The following is a 24,203-nucleotide window of genomic DNA, read 5'->3' on the forward strand; positions in this document are numbered from 1 at the left end:
CAAGCCTTTCGCACTGGACCACCTGGCCACAATGATGTTGCTCTGGTATCTACATTAAAGAACAAGTCAGTCCAACTGTTTTGTTAAAGATGTTGCCATAGGCGAGCGGAATCACAAGACGAGCAAGCTTGCAATAAACATCTAGAAGGGCATGCCAACAAACTGGCCATCTCCAGCACCCAAGAGTCACGCAGCCACTCCTTGGCCTGATACTCAACCCCATTAAGTTTATGCTGTTGCATAGTATCGAAAAGCCCATCTCTGGGTGCATGTGTGCATCAATTCCATTGCATCACCCAGGTCAGTTTAACCAAACGCAGGGTAGCATGCAAAGCTAAGCCAGCGAAGAAATCACTTGCCCATACAAGTAGGCCAAGCATCCCTTGCTCCACGAGCCATCCGAACTGTCAATGCTACAAAAGAGCTATTGGGTAACCCGCCGCCACCCAACTTGGACAAGCTGGACCTGAACAAATTACAAGTTGAAGAATATTTGTATGGGGGCATATCTGAATTTGACAAATCATCCCTGCGAACTGAAACAAAGTATTGATTAATACAAACATGTTCATCTTTGTACAACTTAACCCCCACCCAGCTCAATAAGCTGAACATGACCCAGTTTGAGTCAAAGAATAGTCCAGGGCCTGTCAGAAATAGGCCTATCATCCCTCCTAACTAAAATAAAGTATTGATTAAAACACATGATCTATTGCACAAGTCGTCCCGTTTGACTGTCCCAAGGTGGACCTTAAAGGAACATTTATCCTGCACCATTATCAAATGTGCCATCTGTACGCTAGAAGGAACCTGGTCAAGCCACCCTCTGGCATTGCATTAAAAATGTAAGCTGAAATTTTAGCTTTGCATAGTGTGCTGCATAGTTCTGCCTCTACTGTCATTGTTTCCATCTATTTAATCAGCCTGTAACATTGGACTTATCACCAGCCAGGCCCATTGACCTTTGTCAATGGTGATTGTTGCATGTGGTATATAAGCAACATCGCTGGCTTCCTTTTAAGAATATTGAAAATGCTTCAGTTCTGAAATGACGAGACTGTGCAAGATCTATATTGAGTTTCATAGAAGTTACATCACAGTCACAAAACTCCACCAACTATAACTTTATCGCAGTGTTACTCACGTGCACGCATGCTGCATGTGGGCCACTGCAAAAGGCGCCCCCTGTGCTGCGTTCTTTTTTGATTAATTATATATCTATATTGCAGTTCTTTATTGCGAGGGTACGCCCAGCAGGTGTTGGAGCACTCTACATGGGCAACGGTTGCCTCACACAAAGGCATTGGTCACTTCGGTATTGGTCCTCATGCCTCAGTGCACACGAGGCAGACTCTCCAAGAGGCGTGGTTGTGCATTAAGGGCGTGGCTTAGAACACGTGAGCTGAAAATTTGTGCTTAGCCTAGTGTGCCGTCGGCTGGTATTTTGCTGCTTCTGTTATTGCCCCCGTTACATACTACAAAAGTAACACTACACCTACAACAAGCCAGAACTGTTGACTTTGTAAATGGGTCATAGTTGCATAAAGTGAATAAGAAACAACTATGGCTTTGTGTTGTAATGTAACTAATGGTATTTCCCTGCACACATGTTCCTTTTCCCCCCTCCCTATCAGCTGCACTTGGTACATTCCCTGTGTCAACAGGCGCTCGCTCTGGAATGTTGACAGAGCAGCGCCGTTCCGTGATGACAGCTGACGACATCCATATGTTTTACCTTTACTAATAAAGAACCTTTCATTATACTACGAAGTGCCTGATTACTACATTCTTGGCGACGAGGTAGAGGAAAGCTGTGCCAGGGACAGTGGATGTCGTCTCCCTGGTGAAACTATTGCTGTCAAAGAAATTTGAAGAAGACGTTTCCATGAGGCGAGATTGAAGTGAAATAAAGGAAGGAAACGACGGAATGTGAAGAAATAAATAGCGCGAGCGTGAGAAAGGAGCTGACCCTCATGAATTACAAGTAAGAGGTTGAACATTTAAGCGCACACCTCCCTACGTATCAGCCTATACAGAACTCCAAGGGTGGAGGGGAACGATCATCGGGTGTCGGGCCGGGCACCGGGACTTCCTATCACCCAGTATCAGGCTGAAAGTGAAAGAGAGACAAGGCTTTCGGCATCGGCGCGCTTGAGTGGTAGTCGTGTGTCATTCCGGGCACAGGGGGGCGCGGAGGACGAGCGCGAAGGCTAGGACGGCATCTGAGAGAAATCGTTCGCTTTTAAAAAAGCGGCGAGTGAAGGAGGAAAACAGAATAGCCAAAGAGCCACAGCACACAGCGCAAAGAGGAACACGTAACTGGTTGCGCGAAGGAGAAAGGAGAAAGTTGACTTCCTGTCGGGACCACGGTGTGAGGCGGCGCGCTTGCCTGTAGATCGTCTCGCACCCAGTATCACTCAGCCTTACACACCTCACGTCCCTGAGCAGGATATTGAAAGAGCTAAGGACTTACTGTGGAGAGGAGCTCACAAGACTTCACTGCGCTATTTCCCTGAGCTCTTCCGATGTTAATGGAAGTGATTCTGTGAGGGGAAGTTGCCTCAACAGGAAGTTCCCGCCAGTGGATGGGGGGCTAGGGCTTCATGGGTCTGTTGTGTAATTTCTTGTGGCAGTAGAAAGGGGACTGCTTTAACTCCCTTCACATTTGTTTTTCTCATCTATGAGCTGTGTCCATGGAAGGGTGGTTATAATTGGCTGTGGCTACACATGGAATAATTGTAGCGCCCCACAAATTAAATACTGCCTGCACATTAGTTATCTTTACGTTCTGCCCAGCAGGAAAGGACAATTTTAGGTAGAGTAGCTACTGCATGGCAATGGCGGGGCGGGAATGAGTCAACCTCCCCCCTTTCTAAATGAATTAGGAGAACCTGTCATTCCATGGAGGAGGTGGGAAGGCATTTTCAAATCGTATCTCATTGCCATAGGTGGTAGCAATTACACGAATATACGTAAGCAACACATACTACTCCACAACCTGGGAACTCATGGGAGAAAGATCTATGAAGACATAACAGGGAGGTTAGTGGAGGAAGACCAAGAGGAAGACCAAGAGGAAGTGGAGGAAGGTGTCAATGTATATGAAAGCACACTCAGGGAACTGGGGGCTCACTTTAAGAAGAAAATAAATGTGGTGATGGAAAGGCACAAGTTTTTTAAGAGGGTGCAGAAGAGAGAAGAAAAAGTGAGTAATTACATAGCAGTATTGAGAGGGTTGTCAGCCACATGCGAATTTGGGCAACTCACTGACTCTTTGATCAGAGATCAACTAGTAAGGTGCACTAATGACACCAAGACTCAAGAGGAGTTACTCACCAAGAACCCCAACCTAGATGAAGCCATTAACATAGCCAAGGGTCTAGAACACACCGCAAGGTGCATTAGGGAAATGAAATCTACAGAGGGGACCAACAAAGAGAGGACCGAAAGCAAGTCTAGTACAGAGGGAGAGTCAGTCTGTAAAGTAGGGGACAAGAACAAAGAGGTGATTCGTAGTAAGACAGGCCCTATAGTGTGTTTCAAATGTGGCAGCCCCAATCATCTGGCAAGTAACTGGAAGTGCCCTGCTAGGAATGTGCAGTGTAGGAAGTGCAACAGGTGGGGACACTTCTCTAAAGTGTGTAAGACTCAGGGCAAAGCTGTGCAAGTCATTGAAGAATCCACTCAAGGGGAGGAGGGAGAGAGATCATATGTATTTCAAGTAAGTGGGGATGAGGAAGAGGACGTGAACATGTATCCCAAATGTGATGTTCTTCTAGATGGAGTGAAGTTTAGCATGTATGCTGATTCCTGCTCCCCTTACACCCTGGTGGATAAAATTGTTTTTGAGGAAAAGTTTGCTAACCATCCTGTAAAACTATTGCAACCTGACATTAGTCCCAAGGGGTACAATGAAGGGAGAATTCCTCTAAAGGGCATGTTGACGATGAGGATTTCCTTTAAGGATAGACATACGGTGGGAAAGGTGTATGTATCCTCCAGGGGCTCAACTCTGCTGGGCTGGAAGCATCAGAAACAGTTAGGTATCACCCTAGACCCGAATAACAAAGAGCAAGTGTTGTTAATTGACCCCATGGACATAGCGGGAAACCTTACAGAAGAGTTTAAAGAAGTGTTCAGTGACAATTTGGGAGTGTTCAAGAATTATATGCACAAGATCATCCTCAAGGAGGGGGCTGAACCTGTAGTGCACAAGACTAGGTCCATACCATTGCGCATGAGAGAGCCTCTTGAGCTGGAACTTCAGAGACTGATCAGTCAGGGAGTTATCGAAGAAATAGAAAGTTCCGCTTGGTTGGCCCCGATTGTGATCACGGCAAAAGATGGAGGAAACACGATAAGGCTCTGTGTGGACCTAAGAGGCCTTAACGCTAACATCCTGGTGGACAGATATCCCCTTCCCAGGATTGGCGAAATGTTGAGCACGATTAAAGGAGCAAAGTACTTCAGTGTGCTGGATTTATCCTCAGCCTATTATCAAATTAGACTTCACCCGGAGTCTCAATTGCTCACTGCATTCACAACCCCATTTGGAAATTTTAAGTTCTTGTGCATGCCGTTTGGATTGGCGTCAGCGGCCGCGGCCTTCCAAAGAGTCATGCAACATGTATTAAAGGACTGCCAGAACACCCTTTGCTTCCAAGATGACATACTAATCTACGGGGGCAGTGAAGGGGAGCACAACGAGATGGCTAAGGAGGTGTTAAGAAAATTAAGAGAAGTAGGATTCACCACCAAACCTTCAAAATGTAAGTTAGGAGTATGCTCTGTGGATTACCTTGGACACACCCTCTCGGAAGAAGGGATCAAGCAGAAGAATGACCTAGTCAGAGCGGTGAGAGACGCTCCTACTCCCAAGTCCAAAGAGGACTTTCTATCATTTCTGGGTCTCGCTGAATACATGGCCAAGTTCATTAAAGATTTTGCGATGGTGTCACAGCCATTAAGAGACTTGATCAAAAAAGACAGTGTTTTCAACTGGGGTGAAGAACAAGAGATGGCAATGAAAAGCATTAAGAAGGCCATCATCGAGGCCCCATTCATAGGGAAGTTTGACCCTAATGGAGTGTCCATCATCTCAACGGATGCCAGCAACCGAGGTTTAGGGGCCACCCTAGCACAGAGAGAGTGGAGCAAGATCAAGGTGGTGGCCTTTGCATCCAGAACGCTTACTGCATCAGAACAAAATTACTCTACTATAGAGAAAGAAGCACTAGCGGTCTATTGGGCAGTTTGCCACTACAAATTTTTCATCTGGGGAACTCCTTTTGAAGTACAAACCGATCACAAACCGTTGGTCTCATTGTTCACAAAGAAAGATATGGAGAGCATGACGCCTCGTATAGCCAAATGGGCAGTTGGATTACAAGCCTACAACTTCAGGGTGTCATACATTCCTGGACAGCAGAATAAGGCAGCAGATTTCCTGTCGAGAGCGCCGGCGTTGGAAGAGGTAGAAGAGGAGCCGAGAGGTGATCCCATTCTGGAGTTGCGCCTAGCAGCTATAGAAAAGAATACATGGGAAACTCAGATGGGACAGGATGAAACACTGAAGAAGGTAAAGAAGTATATACTCACGGGATGGCCGGAGAAGTGTAGAGACATGGAGACGGAGATCCAGCCATATTGGAACGTAAGAGAAGACCTTTCAGTGGAGGGTGATTTAATAATGAAATCCGGGAAACTAGTCCCTCCGGAAGCACTGAGGAACCAAATTGTGGAACTAGCACATGAAGGTCACTTGGGCAGAAGCCTGAGTAAAGCTAGACTTCGTTTGGACTACTGGTTCCCGACGATGGACGGTGAAATGGAGGACAAATTGCGTGATTGCTACGCGTGCAGTTTGAGTGACAAGTCCAAGACCATGAGAAGAGCACCCTTGTCACCAGTGGAGGTACCGGTAGCTCCGTGGAAGAAGTTAGGCTTAGACATAACCGGGCCGATCCATGGTAGGGGGCCTCAAGACTGGTATCTACTGGTTTGGTGGACTACTATTCCAGTTGGGTGACCTGCAAGACAGTCCATAACGTGAACACCAGGACAATCATCGAATTCATGAAAGAGGTGTTCTCCAAAGAAGGAGTGCCTGAGACTCTGGTGACTGATAATGGCGTACAGCTTATCTCAGAGGAAATGAAGGAATTTCTCAAGGACTGTTCCATAGCACACGTCCGCTTGCCCCTGTACTGTCCAAAAGCAAACGGCAAGGTGGAAAGAGTAAATTGCATGGTGAAAGAGTGCATACAGCTGGCGAAACAAGCAGGACAGAACATCGAAGAAGCATTAAGGGACATGCTGTGGGCTTACCACACTACGCCTAAGTCTACCACCGGATGCACACCTTTCGAGTTACTGAGGGGAAGAAAAGCGGGCACCAAACTCACCCCTAGTTGGATGGGAAGAAGTCAAATTGTGGAGGTCAACCCACAGGAGATCAAGAGGAAGATTGTAGCCAATCAACGCAAATTCAAAGAGTGGTACGACAAGAAGTGGGGGGCGAAGGCGAGAGGATTCCAGCAAGGACAAAGTGTCTATGTAAAGAAACCGGAGAGACTGAGAATAGGAGGAGACAAGTTCTATGCCCCCAGCACGATCAAGACTCTAAACAAGAATTCCGTAGTCATGGAAGATGGTAGGATGTGGAGCCATGACAGGGTTGTGCCAGCAGGAGGGGAAGTTTCCAGTTCTCACACGACAAGTTCTGAGGTGGGAGACATCGGAAGGGAGACAGGACTGGACAGGAGAAGCGGCAGACCAAGGAATTCCCCCCAATGGCATAAACATTTTCAAATGAGATAGCCCCCAGAGGGCATCCACTGTTAGCTCAGCAGGCCTAGCCAGATAGTCCCTAAATCTTTCCCTCATCCTCTTTGGGAAGGGGTGCTACACTTTGCTATCTGCAACTTTTTTCCCATTATTGTTATCTCTTTCCATAGGGAGGATGATGTGTTGTAACGTAACTAATGGTATTTCCCTGCACACATGTTCCTTTTCCCCCCTCCCTATCAGCTGCACTTGGTACATTCCCTGTGTCAACAGGCGCTCGCTCTGGAATGTTGACAGAGCAGCGCCGTTCCGTGATGACAGCTGACAACATCCATATGTTTTACCTTTACTAATAAAGAACCTTTCATTATACTACGAAGTGCCTGATTACTACACTTTGTTGTAAGAATATTGAACACGCTTCAGTTCTGGAATGCTGATGCAAGATCTATAATGAGTCACTTTAAAGTTACATAGTGTCACAGCAGTCCACGGAACTGCATCTTTCTTGCACTATTACTCTAGTTCATCCTTTTTTGTTCTTATCCTATTTGGATCCTTGTAGTTTGTTTTACAAGCGTTTGTGCTCGTCTTTGTCACCCATGCCTCTTATCCCCTTAGCCCCCCTCAGTGCATGTGCTGCCCTGCATGAGTTCATTATAGAAGAACAGGGTTATACCCACTAAAGTCAAAGGGACCTGGGTAACTATGCAGTACAAAAGGAAGGGGTCCGAGACAGAGAACAGGTAATTCAAAGTATGACTTGTTTAAGAAAATATACAATTATTTCAAGAAGCAAAGTTATTAGATGCAAAAAAGTTTAATTCAGATTTGCACATATTACCTTTCATTGGTTAGAACACATAACACATTTTTTCTAAGTTGCAAAATTTATTTTTATGTGCCCACATTCACAACGGGGAAGGGGTGAAGTGAGGGAAGTGTCAAGGATGGGGTAGGATAAAGGGATTGCCTGAATCATTCAGTGACAGGTATTATTCACAATTCAAAAACTGAGTACATGTGGTTCCTTTAGCCAAAGGCCACAACATAAGGCTCATAGAGAGTCCAGAAACAACTGATGCAGACAACCAAACTCCACTTCAGCCGCTAAAGTCTTGCTTGGGGTAGGAGTTGGTGATTGTTGTATGGTCTACGTTTCGACCCAAAATACATGTAGGGAAGTGGTCCTTACAGAACGGGTCTTCTTCAGAACAAAACAGTTGTGGGTGGGCGACCTCCTAGGGGCAGTTAAAAAGAAATCAATTAACACACACCCATCCTGTTAATTAATACAAGGAAGGCAGATTTGAGAGAATTATCAGTTAAAAGCATGTTGTCAAATTGCAAAAGACACAAGACACATAGTGAGGGATTGTAATTCACATACACAAGATCTAGTACTGGCTCACCTATCGCGGAGGGCGAGAGGAACAGAGTAACCAGGGGCTGATGTCTCCCGGGCCACGTTATAAAATTATAACTGAAAATTACAAGGAAAAACATTATCATCTCTGGCACTACTAAAAATCACACCTCAATTGGTTTCATATAAGTAATTCGGAAATTTCATCAACAAACAGACACACCTATGGACATCTTGTCACTGGACTTTAATCAAATATACACAAGGGAATCACCAACCCCCAATAAACAGGATTAATACCAGATTATTAATTTGAATACATAGGGCAAAGGTCTCAGAAATTATTCAGGGGTTCGGGAAAAAAAGCTCCCTGAATCAAGATACATGATTGGTCCTGTTTTTTACATATTCAGCCATTCTAGCTTCTAACAGTGTCTATTCACGTGGACTCTAAAAAGACATACCTCACGTGCAATTGCGTGATTCCAGGGGGCACGTATATTTCGTGTGCAGTATATATCGTCTCTCTGTACCTTCAAACATTTAGTTGGTTCGTGTTATCGATTCGTGGTGGTTGGAAATACGCCTGTGTAAGGGGGACAAAGTAGGAACATAGTGCTATCGGTAGAGTGCATTTGTACATTTGTAAATGCCTCACTCTAAAACAAATCAAAGACATACCTCTGAACACAGGAGGGTTCTGGAGGCGTCTCGCCGAAAAACATTCATTTATTCCATATTTCTTCTGCCTTTAAATGAGGAGAAGGGCATTTAGCATAGAAGCCGTTTTTACAACGTATTACGTTAAAACAGCACGGTTTCTAGCTTGAGGCTTACCTCAGATGCTTTAATGTGATGGCAGAGTAGATCCTATATGGCCGGCACACCTCTCTGAAAAATAACGAAATGCCGGTGGGTTCAAGTATTCAACCCATGCGTGACACGTTATTACGTCCCAAACAAAAAAAAGGGGAGAAAAAAGGGGGGGGTTCATGTGTTCGGGCCATACTCCTTGACTGACAAGCGATGTACAGTGGTTAAAAGGGGACAGTGCCCAGGTGAAAAAGGGACAGAGCTCAACAAGGTCATCTGAACCCGCAAATGTATTTGTTTTATTGCATTAGGGCAGTTGTAATGCTGCCATGAAAATAAGTAGAGGCCTTAGCCCTCTGACACAGAGATGGGAAAAGTGGGAAAGTATTCTAAAGACAGGGGACTGCACCATGGGTGCAAAGGGACAGCGAGCTATGGCACACCTCTTCCCATTAAGCTGTCAAGTGCGGGGAACGACCCACACCATGCACTCTTGACGCAAACTTAGCTTTAAAAGTTTTATTAATAGGACTAGCCTCTGCCAGCAATGCACAAGGGTGACCTTTCCGCAGCAAATGGGGGTTCACACCCCTGGCCGGTGAGGTACAGTTGATCCCAATATGCTGGCCCCCTTCACCCGGAAAAACTGAACTGTTAAAGGACCTCGCCACTCAATTTTACTCAACATGTAGCCCCTCAGCACCAAACCCCCTTGTTGCGTGGTGGGGTTTGAGAGGTGAGGGAGGGTCCAGCTAAAGATGCTGCTCCTATGTAAATTTGAAAAGCATCAGGACTGAAGACCAACACCGCAGCCCACACCGACCAGTGACCCCCTCCAAGAGGGACAACCAATAACCCTGGCGTGTGGTAGGGAAATGCTGTTCGCGATGATTGCACAGGGCTGGATGCTTGTCCGCATTGTGCAATCATTGCAAACAGCATCTTGCACAGTGCAAGCGCTTGTTTTCTGCCGCTCCGAGGAGATTTTTACTTGAGCGGCAGTTATCTCAATGTGGACTGGTAGTTTCTCATCACGATCGGTCGCAAGCATACGTGATCACTCGCAATGAGAAACCTGACCTCCCCACGTTGAGAATCTCGCTGAGAGGTTTATTTTCCATGCACACGATCGGCAACTTGATATTGCTGATTGCGAACGAGGAAAAAGTCTCACCGGGAGGTAATTTTGCTCGCTCACGATCCCCAACTTTACGTTGAGGACTGCGAGCGAGCAAAAAAATGCCAACTACCCTACGCGTTTTTGCACTGAGCTACGTGCAATTCGCATAGCACGTAGTTGCGCAAATTATACAAACTACTCGAGCGTAGCGTAGGTTCCAACCTAGGCCTAGACACCAATGGGTAGAATTGGCACCCTGCCTATGCGCAGGAAGACTTTGGCACAACAAACAAAGACCCCGCACCACTGCTGGAGCGAGAACCCTTATCCCAACCTTGGGCAGTGAAAGTTGGGGAAGGTGGTGAAAGGCCTACTGGCAATGGAGCGCACTCCAGGAGTTCTGGAAAAAGGGCCCTCGAAAATGTCCCCAGCAGTCAATACAGATAGAGTGTACAGGCACACAGGTAGTTCCTTAATGTGTAGTTCTGTCTGATTAAAGGTGTAGGAACATTTCAAGAATTACAAATGTGATCCAAGTGGAGGGGAAGGATGACAAACCTCTCCTGATGCAAGTGTCTGAAATCTTTTCTTGTGTAAAGAGAGGAAACCCTGAAACTAAAATCCAAGCGAGACATACTTTATACCCCATCAATACTCCAGTTATACTGCATGTATTATTAGAAAAGCAGAAGGTAATACAACACCCCCCCACCCAAAGCTATCATTCAAGAAGCTCTCCTACTTGTACCTAGCTCAATCAGGAAGAAGCAAATATTTTCCATAGACAACAGCAATGTTGTGAATGACAGTCCAGCTGGGTAATTTCTGAAGTGGGTTTACCCACAGCTCCCCTATATATTGGGATGCACCATGTTACAACGCATACCATTACAACTACCTACAGTTACAACGCGACCATTACAACGCATACCATTACAACGCATAGCGCTTTGAGGTGCTGGATAGTGGTAAGTTTAATTTACTATTCTAACTCCAGTCCCCGTGGACCCTAGGGAAGGTGTTGGATAGTAAATTATACTTATTCCCTATCCTAGAGCGCCCCCCAGCGCAATGCGTTGTAATGGTATGCGTTGTAAAAGTCGCGTTGTAACAGTAGTGCGTTGTAAGAAATGCGTTGTAACAGGTGTATACCATATATTGTTATTAATATTTCTGTATAGGCAAGAGGGTAGCAGATCGTGAAAACTATTATCCTAGACTTAAAAATGCATCTGTATATTATGGCAAAACACATTTGCAGTAGGAAAGTTCTAAATGTAGGGCTCCACATGTTGAGCTTTTAATGATACTTCTAATAAATAGCTGAGCACTTTACGTGACAGGTTTCATAGCAGCAGAATGGTCGCTGCTGTTTTTTTTCCCTAGCAAAATAAATTTAACTAATGGCTTGCTCATTTGCTCTTCACCCATACTTTAAATTAGGCTATTAATTTACGTTTTCACAAATCGTTTCCTTTTTTTAAGTTGTTGTTTATATTATGGAGTGTATTATATGGTGTAGTTGTGAGATCTCACAATATAATACACTTGCAATACCATTGTGGGTCCAGACAGGCTCCTTTGTAAAACCTTTACCTCATCCCTACGTAGCTGTGGCTTCATGTAGCAAGGCTTAGACGTAGGAATAATTATGAAATATTTAGAAGTTCCAAAACAACGGAACAGGAAAGTCACACAACATGAAAAAAATCCAACACCAGTTCATAAACATCCATCATATTATTGTGACATTTTAGAAACCAAAATCGACTGTAGGGTTCTGGAGATATAGATTTTGATGTAAATTGTGAATCACTTCAAAATTCCAACAAGCACTGGTAACAACAATGTTGGGAAACATTATAAAGCGTTAAAGAGTTGTGTTCGGCTAGTCCGACCCGCATTGGGTGACCAACTTTGGGAAGAGGGAAGTTTGGGGGGCAATAAGGAGTAGTAGGAGAGTTACCTGGTCATAAAGCAGTCTCAAGTTCAGTTCCAGGCTCTGTGGGCGAATCACCAGAGATTACAATGAAGTTTTACTGATGCAAGGGATACAGGATGCTGAAGATGCTGTAAGGTGCTGAGGATGCTGCACGGGCAAATGGGGTCTTCCTATAGTTACTCCTAAGCCCACCGTTGTTTGTGGGGTGAAATTGGCCATAGAGGTCCATGTCCCTCGAAGTCCTCTTTGGTCCAGCAAAGTCCAGTTGCTGCTGGACTACTTGTCTCTGATCAAAGCGAAACCAGCGCTTCACTTTGGGGAAAGCTAATGCCCATTGTGGGTGACCAAACTGAACTTCAATGACTCATACTAGTGCAGCAGACTTGGGTGTAAATTTTGAGTGCTGGGTCTTAGTCTCCCGGGTTGCACGTCAAAGGTTAGTGGTGATTGACAGATTGTGGCTATGAACTCACCAATGGCCATGACTAGGAATAAATCCACAATTGGAGTCTGGGGCACACAAAATTGAGTTAATCACACAGGCCCTGGAACTGCTACTAATGCATCATCTCTCAAAGTCTTTCCAGCTGCAGGGCCTGTATAAATAACTCCATTTTGTGTGCCCAAAACTCCAATTGTGGGTATTTTCCTAGCCATGGCCAGTTGACTGGAAGCAAGGCTGGACCAAGTGGCTAAGATGAATTTGAAGGTTTGTGTTCTCCCCTTTATGGTCACTGTTATGACCATATATTAAAGTGTAGATTGTTCACCTATCAGAGTGGATCCTTTGGGCCCTACGGCTTCATGGAATTATCCAGGTCTATTTTCCCAGTTAGACGATTTCGGCATCCAGGTAGCTTGTGCACATTCCTAATCCTGATGAAGGCTCACGTTTCAGGCATTCATTGGCCATCTTCTCCTCCCCAGGTGTTGGGTCGAAAAATCAACACTCTTTCATTAAGCTTGTATCGTTTGGATATCTGTGCAGAGAGGTAATAGTAACTTAACAACTGGACCACTTCTAGATGCGACATGTTATATATCAATTGTATACCGGACGGGCTTCCATGTACAATAATATGATTTGTAAAAAGGTCTAAAGGACCCCCTCTTTTTTTTCTTTTCCTTTTTCTTCTCCTTATCCACACAAGCAACTTCTCTGAGCACTCACATTACCACTATATCCATTTGTGGAGCTAAGAGTTTTCGATACAATCTGTAAATAAGAATTTTGCTTGAAACTGACTTATTAGTGATTTAATTAAACTTTCAGAAATGCAATTATGTGTATTTGTCTTAATCTTCTGTTTTTGAAATCTTGTCTTCTGCCCTAACCTCATAACTGTGGACTGAATCTATGAGATTGTTCTTCTTTTCCATATAGTGGTAGGAGATATTTTGATATATTCATTTCTCCTATGCGTCTTGTTGCTTTTTCCGATCGGACCATTGTTTGTCTGTATCATAAGTTACTCAGGTCCTTCTGGTTAATTTTGGCATACGAAAAACCAAAGGGGATGATGGACGGAGTGGGCTAAAGAACGGTGATGGATTAAACCCAGACTGGTGGTGAGTGCTTGTATTGTCAACGCTCCGTCCATCATTTCCTTTGGTTTTTCTTTGTTCGCCATAAGTTGGCATAAGTTGGCAGGGTATGCTCAGACGTGAGTCCCTTGCTCACTTTGCCACTGGATTCAAGCAAACCGGGCTGAAGACGGCTGAAATGCCAGAAACCGGTCCTCGGTAGCTTGTTTACGGTCCAGGGAAGGCATGGCTTGGCAGTTCGGGCTGGACTGTTCCCATGAGACACAGGGCCAGACTGATTTGCATATGGCCATGTCTGAACTGGGGTGGCAGAGTGGGCTAAAAAATGGTGATGGATTAAACCCAGATCAGTTGACTGGGGGTGAATTATTGTATTGTCAACACTCCGTCCATCATTTCCTTTGGTTTTTCTTTGTTCGCCATAAGTTGGCAGGGTATGCTCAGACGTGAGTCCCTTGCTCACTTTGCCACTGGATTCAAGCAAGCCGGGCTGAAGACGGCTGAAATGTCAGAAACCGGTCCTCAGTAGCTTGTTTCCGGTCCAGGGAAGGCATGGCTTGGCAGTTCGGGCTGGACTGTTCCCATGAGGCACAGGGTCAGACTGATTTGCATATGGCCATGTCTGAACTGGGGTGGCAGAGTGGGCTAAAGAACGGTGATGGATTAAACCCAGATCAGTTGACTGGGGGTGAGTGCTTGTATTGTCAACACTCTGTCCATCATTTCCTTTGGTTTTTCTTTGTTCACCATAAGTTGGCAGGGTATGCTCAGACGTGAGTCCCTTGCTCACTTTGCCACTGGATTCAAGCAAGCCGGGCTGAAGATGGCTGAAATGACAGAAACCGGTCCTCGGTAGCTTGTTTCCGGTCAAGGAAAGGCATGGCTTGGCAGTTTGGGCTGGACTGTTCCCATGAGGCACAGGGTCAGACTGATTTGCATATGGCCATGTCTGAACTGGGGTGGCAGAGTGGGCTAAAGAACGGTGATGGATTAAACCCAGATCAGTGGACTGGGGGTGAGTGCTTGTATTGTCAATGCTCCGTCCATCGTTTCCTTTGGTTTTTCTTTGTTCGCCATAAGTTGGCAGGGTATGCTCAGACGTGAGTCCCTTGCTCACTTTGCCACTGGATTCAAGCAAGCCGGGCTGAAGACGGCTGAAATGCCAGAAACCGGTCCTCGGTAGCTTGTTTCCGGTCCAGGGAAGGCATGGCTTGGCAGTTTGGGCTGGACTGTTCCCATGAGGCACAGGGTCAGACTGATTTGCATATGGCCATGTCTGAACTGGGGTGGCAGAGTGGGCTAAAGAACGGTGATGGATTAAACCCAGATCAGTTGACTGGGGGTGAGTGCTTGTATTGTCAAAGCTCCGTCCATCATTTCCTTTGTTTTTTTTTTTTTCATTTTGGGATACCCCATTGTTCTGTGACTATCAACTCACCAAGGCTTTCCTCTTCAGCTTACATGGCCCCGGAGCTGTAACAGGAGGTTAGACAACTGACTTTCGGCATTCACCTCTTCTGTCTGAGGCTCGGGAGTGACTTTTATATGAGTCAGGCACCACAAGTACAGTCCTCTCTTTGTTACACCAAGTATCAGCAGGGGCAGTCCAGCGGTTGATTCAGCCTTTCTTGCCAGGCCCAGGGAAAAGTAGGGCAGTCCTTCTTCAGTTCTTTTGTCTCTCCAGATGTGATCTGTATCCTGAGTGTGAAGAGTGCCATATTTACACCCATAAGGTGCACCAGGGGATGTGGCTATAACTAGCTACTGGGCTACCAGGTTCCTCTCACCCGATGATGACTTCCTGAGATGTGTGGCATCTAGCAATCCCAGAGTGCACTGTTCTACCCACTCCTGAGATGGTTGAACCCTTCTATCACAGTGTAAAACAGGTTTAATGCAACAATTGGTTTTATAGCTTGAATTAACAACTTTAGTAGTCCCATTTAAAAGTTAACACAGCTGAGTTGTAAGTGTGTAATTCTCTATTCACCAATTGGGCTACTAGCCTTTCTGAAAACGATAATATGGAGTTTTTACTGTTAGGACATATAAAAGTACATGTTCAAGTTTCTAATAAAGAGCACCCTGTCTTCAAACTCAATAGACCTGAAGTAAGGGTGATATAGATATATTTTTTTTGCTGCTACCATTTTAGATAATGTATTTTATCAATTTGGGGCTCCCCCGGGGCTCCGGGGGATGTGTTATCCCTGCTGTTTAATTTTAGCAATTAGAGTTTTCAATACTAGCACATTTGCACTTTCCATTTAGGTTTGCACTTTGGCGCTATAAGGCAGTTTTGCACCATAATATGTAAAACTTTATGCAGCTGACTCTCAGCATTATTGCGTATTAGCACATGAGTATCTGTTTACAGGCAGCATTTTTGCACACTTTAAACAGGAGGTTCCTAAAGGCATGCAATTTAAGAAGGCAATTTAAACCTTATACTATTGAGCAACAACATACTTGTAAATAGTGGTATTATGTCCTCCTGTTTTTACTATGTGGTTTTAAATATTTTTTGTTTTATTCTACAATATTTATTTGTTTATTTGCATATAATGTTTCTTAAATCAAAAAACTTTATATCCACATTTTGATTCTGTAATCCTTGTGATATTTAACTTTATGTGCAGTATGTTTTCTATATCTCTGATCATGTGACTAGAATTTGAATGTTTACAGAGATGCAATGCCTTAGCCTATCATTGTTTTTAATCGCTTTCACTATTTATTGACTTTTGGGTTTGTGGTGTGTCATGTGAACAAGACAAACTAGCTCTGTCGAAACGTGTCATGCCGGGGCACTGGCCAAGACTTACTGGTTGCCATGCTGATTAAATAAAGCACTTCTATCACCGACACCGTCCCCTGAGTGGTCCGTACCTGTTTGTGTGCCGTGGAGGAGTGGTACCATTCGGGATTTGTCTTTGTGTTAATCCTGCTGGAGAAAGAGATTGGGACTTTTTTGTCTACGATACTTAAAATTATTATAAGTATCTATGGGCCAGATGTAGGTAAATGTAATTTACCGATTCTTAAATACCGAATTTTACCGATTCGGTATTCAAAAATCGGTAAATGAGATGTAGGGAAAAAATCGGTATTTTTTACCGAATCGGTAAAATTCGGTATCGGACTTTCGGAAATTACTGAATCGGTATTTACCGAATCGGTATTTACCGAATCGGTATTTCCCACTCATCCCTATGGGCCAAAAGGCCCATAGGAATGCATTGGAAATACCGAATCGGTTAATACCGAATCTGTAAATACCAATTCGGTAAATACCGAATAGGAAAGCAAGCAAAAGTGAAACTTAAGATAATAGCCAATCAGGTGCCTCCACGTTCCCCTTCCTACCAGAAAGTGGCTACACAGGTAGCTGCAACTAATTAGAAGGTTCTGGAGAGGCAGTTGGAGCAGAGAGACTGGTAGCAGCAGCAGACAGAGTTTGTGCAGTTTTAAACCTTAAACATAGCAAGCAGCAAGGACACAGAGCAGACAGAAAGAAAAAGAAAGCTCAAATTCAGCAGCATGGAGCTCCCGGTCCTTGTGGAGGAGGTGGTAAAGGTGCACCACAAACATTTTGGAAGGCAGTCCCTCTCTGTGCCTGAATCTGCAAAAAGGAAGATTTGGCATGAAATCCTTGACAAAGTCAATGCAGTGGGAGTGACCACCAGAGTCACAGAAGATTTAAAAAAGAGATTTTATGACCTAAGGAGCCTCACAAAAAAAATTGCAGACCACCACAAACAGGCCTCGCAGACAGGTGGAGGAAAGAACACAGCACCCCACCTCACTGACCTGGAGGAGATGGTGGCCACAACCTTGGAGCCAGAAATCGTCTACGGACTGGGCCACTCTCCGTGACCGCTGCCATTGGACATACAATTTAGAAATTAGAAAGTCTGTGTTGCACATTTGTGCCATTGAAACCTGCGTAGTGACAATATACAACTACGGTGGGTGCATTCAACACCTGTCTGTGTGTGTTTACTCACTGTGAGCATTGCAGTGAAATGCTTACTGGTGCACTTTTGTTCCTCAAAATACCTAGATATATACTACATTAAACAACATTTTGTGCTTTCAACATAGGTCTCAGTCTCATTACTTACTCAGAAATAGTTGTGTGTAATCTCCTCACGCCTGTATCTGCCATCACTTGGTGTTGACACTCCAGCAGGTTGTGTTTCAGGCACAGCAATGTCGTCGCCATGATCCTCATAGTCTGAGAACTCCACCTCAGTACCCTTCTTCACAGCAAGGTTGTGCAACATAGCACAGACAGCAATGATCTTACAGCAGGTGATGGGGGTATACTGCCTTGCACCTCCACTCTTGTGCAAGCACCTGAACCTGCTTTTCCAGATACCAAAGGTACGCTCCACAACATTTCTTGTGCTCTTCTGGGCCCGGTTATATCTCCTTTGGCTGGGTGTTGAGGGGTTGAGGTAGGGGGTGAGTATGAAGGAGCAGAGGGCATATGCACTGTCACCTAATAGGAAATGGAAATACATTACTCACATGCATACATGTACTTCTTACTGCAATAGGGGATATAGGGGTCGCACACTGTGTCTTACCTAGGAGGTGTCCTTCACCAAATTCCCCTGCAGTCAGCCGCACATAGATGCCGCAGTTTTGAAATATGTAGGAGTCGTGGGTACTCCCAGGGAATTTTGCCACAAGGTCAGTGATGGCGCACTTTGCATTGCAAATCACCTGCATATTGATGGTGTGGGTGGACTTCCTATTCCTCTATATATATTCGGTGGCATCAGGAGGACAAATGGGAATGTGCGTGCCATCAATGCAGCCAATTATTTTGGGGAATCGTGGTAAAAGTCAGATTTTGTTTGCACCAGTTCAGCATGGGTTGCAGAAAAGATATATAATGGTCCATCCTCTGTAACATGGCGTCAAGGAATTTGTGGAAAAACCTTGACAGGCTTTTCTGGGTCAACCCACCTACCGCAGCAACCACACTGTGGTAGCTCCCAGACGCAAGCAGGTGTAGGCTGCACAGCACCTGCACGTGGGGTGGAATAGCGTATGCCCTTGGGGTAGTGTGCTTCAACATTGGTTGGAGGTCCCTGATGAGGTCCGTGATGGTGTCTGGGGCCAACCTGTACCTCTGCAGCAGGGGTCTCCAACCTTTTGTGTAGTGAGAGCTACTTCTGGTCAGTGAAAAGCGTTGTGAGCTACTAAATCCCAAGCAACTCGCGCATTTTTCCAAGCGACCTCCCCCGCCCAGTTTAATTGACGTTAAGCCTATTTCTTCAGAGCCCATGGGCCCCATACTGTGGTTTCCACACAATATGACTGAAAGAAATTACTTTTTTCCCTTTTTTACATGTGCACTGCCTTCTGCAGCATAGTGAGACAAAAAGCTAAAGCACAAGCCACAACAGTGACACAACAAAAGCACAAGCCGTGCATGCGGAGGCCGATGCTTGTCGGAATGTGACAGAAAAGAGGCTCTGACACTAAATTAAAAGCAGCCCCATAAGCCGGGTCTAGTGGCTTACTGCACTAAAGCAGCCACTGCAGGGGCCAGTGCTTGACCTCATGGTGACAGGTTTAAATCCCAGCAGGTACACTCATCCTTTCATCCAGTTGAGGTCGATATAATGAATAGCCTTGAGTTGGGTAACAATAAACATCTGTTATTCAGCCCCAGGACACCTTCGGGTAATCGTGCGCTTTGCAACTAGACCTGTTATGTTATTAAATATAGGGCAGGCAAATCAAATAGCTAAAAAAAGTGGGCCACATTTTCAAAATAAGTAAAACTTAGACATGTTGTAGGACGGTGTTTTTCAAGGTATGGAAGACTACTTGGCTATTTGTGCTTGCAGCAGGCAATGTTTGGTACTATCAGAAAAAATTACAATAAAAAGCAGCCCACCAGCCAATAAAATCGGCACACAAATAGCCAAAAACCCACAGACAAGCATTGGCACAGACCACCAACCAATAAAATCGTCACACAAACAGACCACAAAACAACCATACATAACATCCTGAGTGGCCACACAACACCATGGAACAGTCAAGGCCTCACTGTGGAGAGGCCAGAGCTGGGAAGACAGAGCTGCCTGTGTCCCTGAAGAGCGCACAGAGGCCGGTGAAAAGGCACACTTTGGTCCAGCCCACCTCTGGTTCAGTCAGCACAGGCTCAGAATGGACCAGCTTGAGAGGTAGAAGCTTAAATGGGGCATGGCAGGGGAGGTTGGAGACAACTATTGGATGTTATATTGAATTGAAGGCAGGAGTCAGAAAGCTAGCATCAGTGTAACAACAACCTTTTTTTGTCAAAAGGCCTCCTGCACCTCTATCTGACTTGTTCCCACACAGAGCTGTGTTGCACATTTCCATCAAGCGAGCCTCTTTGCTAAGGGCGAACAAAGAGTCTTCAGTCAGAGGGGTCTCGACATTTAGATCAGTCTTTCATATCCTCCGAGTAGTTCTCAATGTGACTCTGGATTGTCGTGGTGTGGAAGTTAAATTTGCTCTGTAACTGGGTGCTGGCTTCTATGAGCAATACCTGGGCATCAGCATCTTCATTGATCGCAATGTGCATCGATGGCACTGGCTGCGACACAGTTAGTGCCCAGATGTGCTGGCTGTGCAGCGCCTTCAGTCTCGGGATGCACAGCAGAGCTTCCTTCACAGCACTGAAGTCTACTCTACGCCCCTTGAGTCCCTTCCATCAGTACGAGCAACACATCCCTCAGTATGGCTAGAATAGTGTGACCCCCAGACCAGGATGGAGAAGACGAGGAACATACAGATGGGATCCACAATTTTATACTCTGGCTTGAAGTAGATAACGTAAGAAGCCACCAGTACCCCAACGCTCTGCACCAGGTCCCCCACAACATGAATGAAGGCAGCTCGCACACTAGTGCTCTGCTCCTTCTCGGGGGTGGTCTTGTGCAAATGTTCATGTGATCCTTCCATAGGGCCATGGAACCACCCATTATGATGTTAACTGTTCATAATGGTGAGGTGATCAGTATATTATTCCCTGCCCACTCTCACCACGTGCTTCCGGTGCCCTCTCTCTCCCTGCCCGGCTCCATGCCCATGCTATCGCCCCCTGCACCCTATCCCCTATTTCTGCTCTCTGCCCACCCTGCTCTCACTCCGTGCTTCCAGTACCCCCTGCCTGTCCGGGTCTGTGCCACAGCACCCTGCCTCTGTCCCACTCCCTACTCGCTGCATACCCATGGCTAAGGTCCCTGCACCCTGCCCTGCTCACCACTGTCCTCTATCGCTGCACTCCCCCTGTCCCTTGTTCTGCCCAACATGTCTGCCTTTCTGCCTCTGCTCCCTGTCCCAACCCCTGCACTCTGTCCTGGCTCACGGACACACTCTCTGCACCTTGCCCATGCTCCCTGCCCCTTCTCTAACCCTACACTGCCCTTATCCTGCCCTTGCTCCTGTCCTGAGCCCTGTTCACCGTCTCTGGCTCTCCCTCACTCTTTCCTTGCCCCCCTCTCTCCCGGTCTACGCCCTCAGTCTGTCGGTGACATCTCGACAATCTTCTTGTCGAACCCTCTGTCTCTCTCCATCCCCACTGTCTCTCCCCAGCCCCTCTCTCTCCTCCTGCCCCTACTGTCTCCCCCAGGCCCCCTCTCCGTCCTGCCTCTCACTGTATCTCTGCGCCTCCACTGTCTCTCCCGAGCCCCTCTCTTGTCTGCCCCTCACTGTCTCTCTCCGCCCCAACTGTCTCTCCCCAACCCCTCTCTCTCTTGCTCCTCGCAGTCTCTTTCAGTCCAGCGGCCCCTCTCTCTCTCTCACTCTCTTTCCAGCGCCCCAGTCTCTCCATGGCACCACTGTCTCTCCAGCGACCCCTCTCTGTCTTTCTCCGGCTCCTCTGTCTCTCCCCAGCCCCCCTCTCTCTCTTTCTCCCCATTCCCTCTCTCTTTCTTTCCAGTCCCTCTTTTTCTCGCCACCCCCTCTCTCTCTTTCTCTCTATCGTCAATCCCCTGTCTCTTTCTTTCCAGCCCCTCTCTTAACACCTCCTTCAATCTCGTTCCCTGGGGCTGATCGACCGACTCCTCGCTATAAGGTGCAGACTTTGGGAGGTCAAGAGACGGCCACTCGATCTGAAAGCGCCTTTTAGGGACTGGATCTCAGGATAGCGCTGAGCCTGCAAAGGGAGCACACAGTCATGCAGAGGAGCTGCTCTGTATTTTCATCGGGATTGACGCTTAGCATGAACTGAATCCTCACCACTCAACCGATTTTCTGTATATTTTTTTTGTTGCCACATTTAATTGTATAACCCAGACAGCCATACAGTGCACGTTCGGAATCTAATTATTAAGCACGGCTCCGGGGATTTTCACCTCTTTAGAAACTCGCCCGGAGAGCTGTGGTGATAGCAGCCGATGACCCCCTCTGAACGACGAGGGACGTAGGCGGCTGTGGAAAGTACTTTAAGCTTTTGTCCAGCATCTGCACCCCAACCTTCCTGTGAGGGGCCTCAGCCATGGGGAGGGAAGGGGTAACTGGACCTGTATTTTCCGGGAATGGCAAGGGTTGAAGGCGAGTTCCAGCAAGGAGAGGAGAGCTCTAATAATACAACTACACCTATTGTGAGCTGCCATAATGCATTAAGTAGCAATAACTCTTCTGAACTAGCTCACCATCACCAGTGCGGAGCGCAGATACTTAAAGATCTGCTACTCCACTCCGCCCACAATCATAAGATCCATTTAAAGTGCAGTGCCCTCTGAAAAAGGCTGGTGGCGCGATTCCGGATTGTGACGGACTTCAGGACTTCATGTTCCTCTGCCCGCCCCGCCCCAGCTAAGCTCAGTTCAACCAATCTGAGCAGCTGATTTTGGTGAGGGCGGGCAAATGCTAATGACAAACCTAAAAAGACAGTGAAGGGCTAAAAAATGCATGCTGCAGCGCAGAACGATAGCTTAATTATTAGATGCCGGGCGAGCTACTACCAGGGGGTCGGCGAGCTACTGGTAGCTCGCGATCGACCTGTTGGAGACACCTGCTCTGGAGTATCTCTGCCTCTGTGAGCATGAACAGGGTGATCCTCTGTCTGTAGACCTGCTCCTCTCTCTGCCATTCCCTCTCTCCTTCCTCCTGTAGCCGTAGCCGTCTTGCAATGACATAAAATGCCGCCATTGTGCAAGAAGAATTGCATTTTGGGTCCATTTTTATAGGTTGCACCTGGTTACCACCTGATTTCAATCCATGGTAAATACTGACTCTTAAATACCGAATTTGAAGCAAATTCGGTATTTCAGAGCTTACCTACATCTCATTTTTCAATTTTACCACTTCTTATTTACCGATTCGGTATTTGACTGAATCTGTAAATTTACTGATTCGGTAAATATACCGATTTGGTAAATTTACCGATTCGCAAACCATTGCAATTCTGTAAATTTACCGATTCGGTAAATTATCCGATTCAATATTTTACCGATTTGGTAACTTTACCAATTTGGTAAATTTACTGATTAGGACGATTTTCGGACTACTACATCCCAAATGCTCAATACCGGTCGGTAGCGGCCGAAAATACCGATTTCCGTCCGTTACCGACTGGTAAAGGGCTACCTACATCAGGCCCTTAGTGCTTTCTACCACCGATATCGGAAACCATGTCTGCAGCAGACACGCTATGTGATCGTGATTTGACGGCTGACGCCCTTTTTGAAAATGTACCTGAAGTTATTGATGAAGCAAGCAGCAGCAAATCAAATCCCAAGACAAACAGTAACGATTTAAAAAGTTTATTAAAGCCATTAGAAAAATTACAAAAAAATGAATTAACAAAATGGTGGGAAATGAACTCCATGGAAAAATATAGAGATGTAAATCGGGTTCCCAGAGGTTCAAGAGTCATGATTGCTCCTACGTTTGAAAACTAAAATCCCGCAATGTTAGTAGAATGGGCAACCAATAACTTCCAAGTGCCAATGAATATGGTCCTGATACTTATCAAGTGTGCTGAAATTGATGGGAACAGCATAATCAAGGAAATTGACAAAATCCTGTCGGACTTAAAAAGTTTAAACAAACACAATGAAGTAAAAAAGGCCAGTGAGGAAATCAATGAGCGCCTTAAGGAATTTGAGGACGGGATTAAGGAACATAAGGTTTTTAAATTTGCCCGCGATAAGAGAGAGTATAAGGCTGAGAGGATTTTTACATTTTCTAAAAATTTTTACTCATACAAAAGACAGGCCCTAAAGGACAATGTATCTATGGCACAACAACATACTAATCAACCTAATGATTCTGCCTCAATAAGTTCAGATGCTAGTTCTCTTTCTAGTATGTATGATTTGGATAACATGAGTGAGCCTGGCACCACCCTTTCATCTGCCACAATTACGTCCCGCACTCCCACTGAAGAATTTAATTTTTTGCGGGAGGCCAGGCGACAAACCCTGCGACCGAGACACCTTCAACAAAAGCAAGGGTTAGGAGAACAGAGTCAAGGAAGAAGTGACGGAGGATTCAGAGGAAATGCCAAAGGCAGAGGAGCAAGGAACAAGAAATGGTAAACCCAACCGAGCCTCAGAATAATACAGTAATTAATCTCTCAACTACAACACTAACCACCGCGGAAACCCAACTGC

The 24,203-nt window shown here is 45.8% G+C and overlaps 1 pseudogene; it reads right to left on the reverse strand.

Moving 5' to 3' along the window:
- Nucleotides 1–19,996: 19,996 nt before the first annotated feature.
- Nucleotides 19,997–20,544, reverse strand: LOC147685486 (proton-coupled zinc antiporter SLC30A2 pseudogene; annotated as a pseudogene).
- Nucleotides 20,545–24,203: the final 3,659 nt, after the last annotated feature.

This window comes from Lissotriton vulgaris, chromosome 10 (genome assembly GCF_964263255.1).
Source record: "Lissotriton vulgaris chromosome 10, aLisVul1.2, whole genome shotgun sequence".
In the NCBI taxonomy this organism is placed as follows: Eukaryota; Metazoa; Chordata; class Amphibia; order Caudata; family Salamandridae; genus Lissotriton; species Lissotriton vulgaris.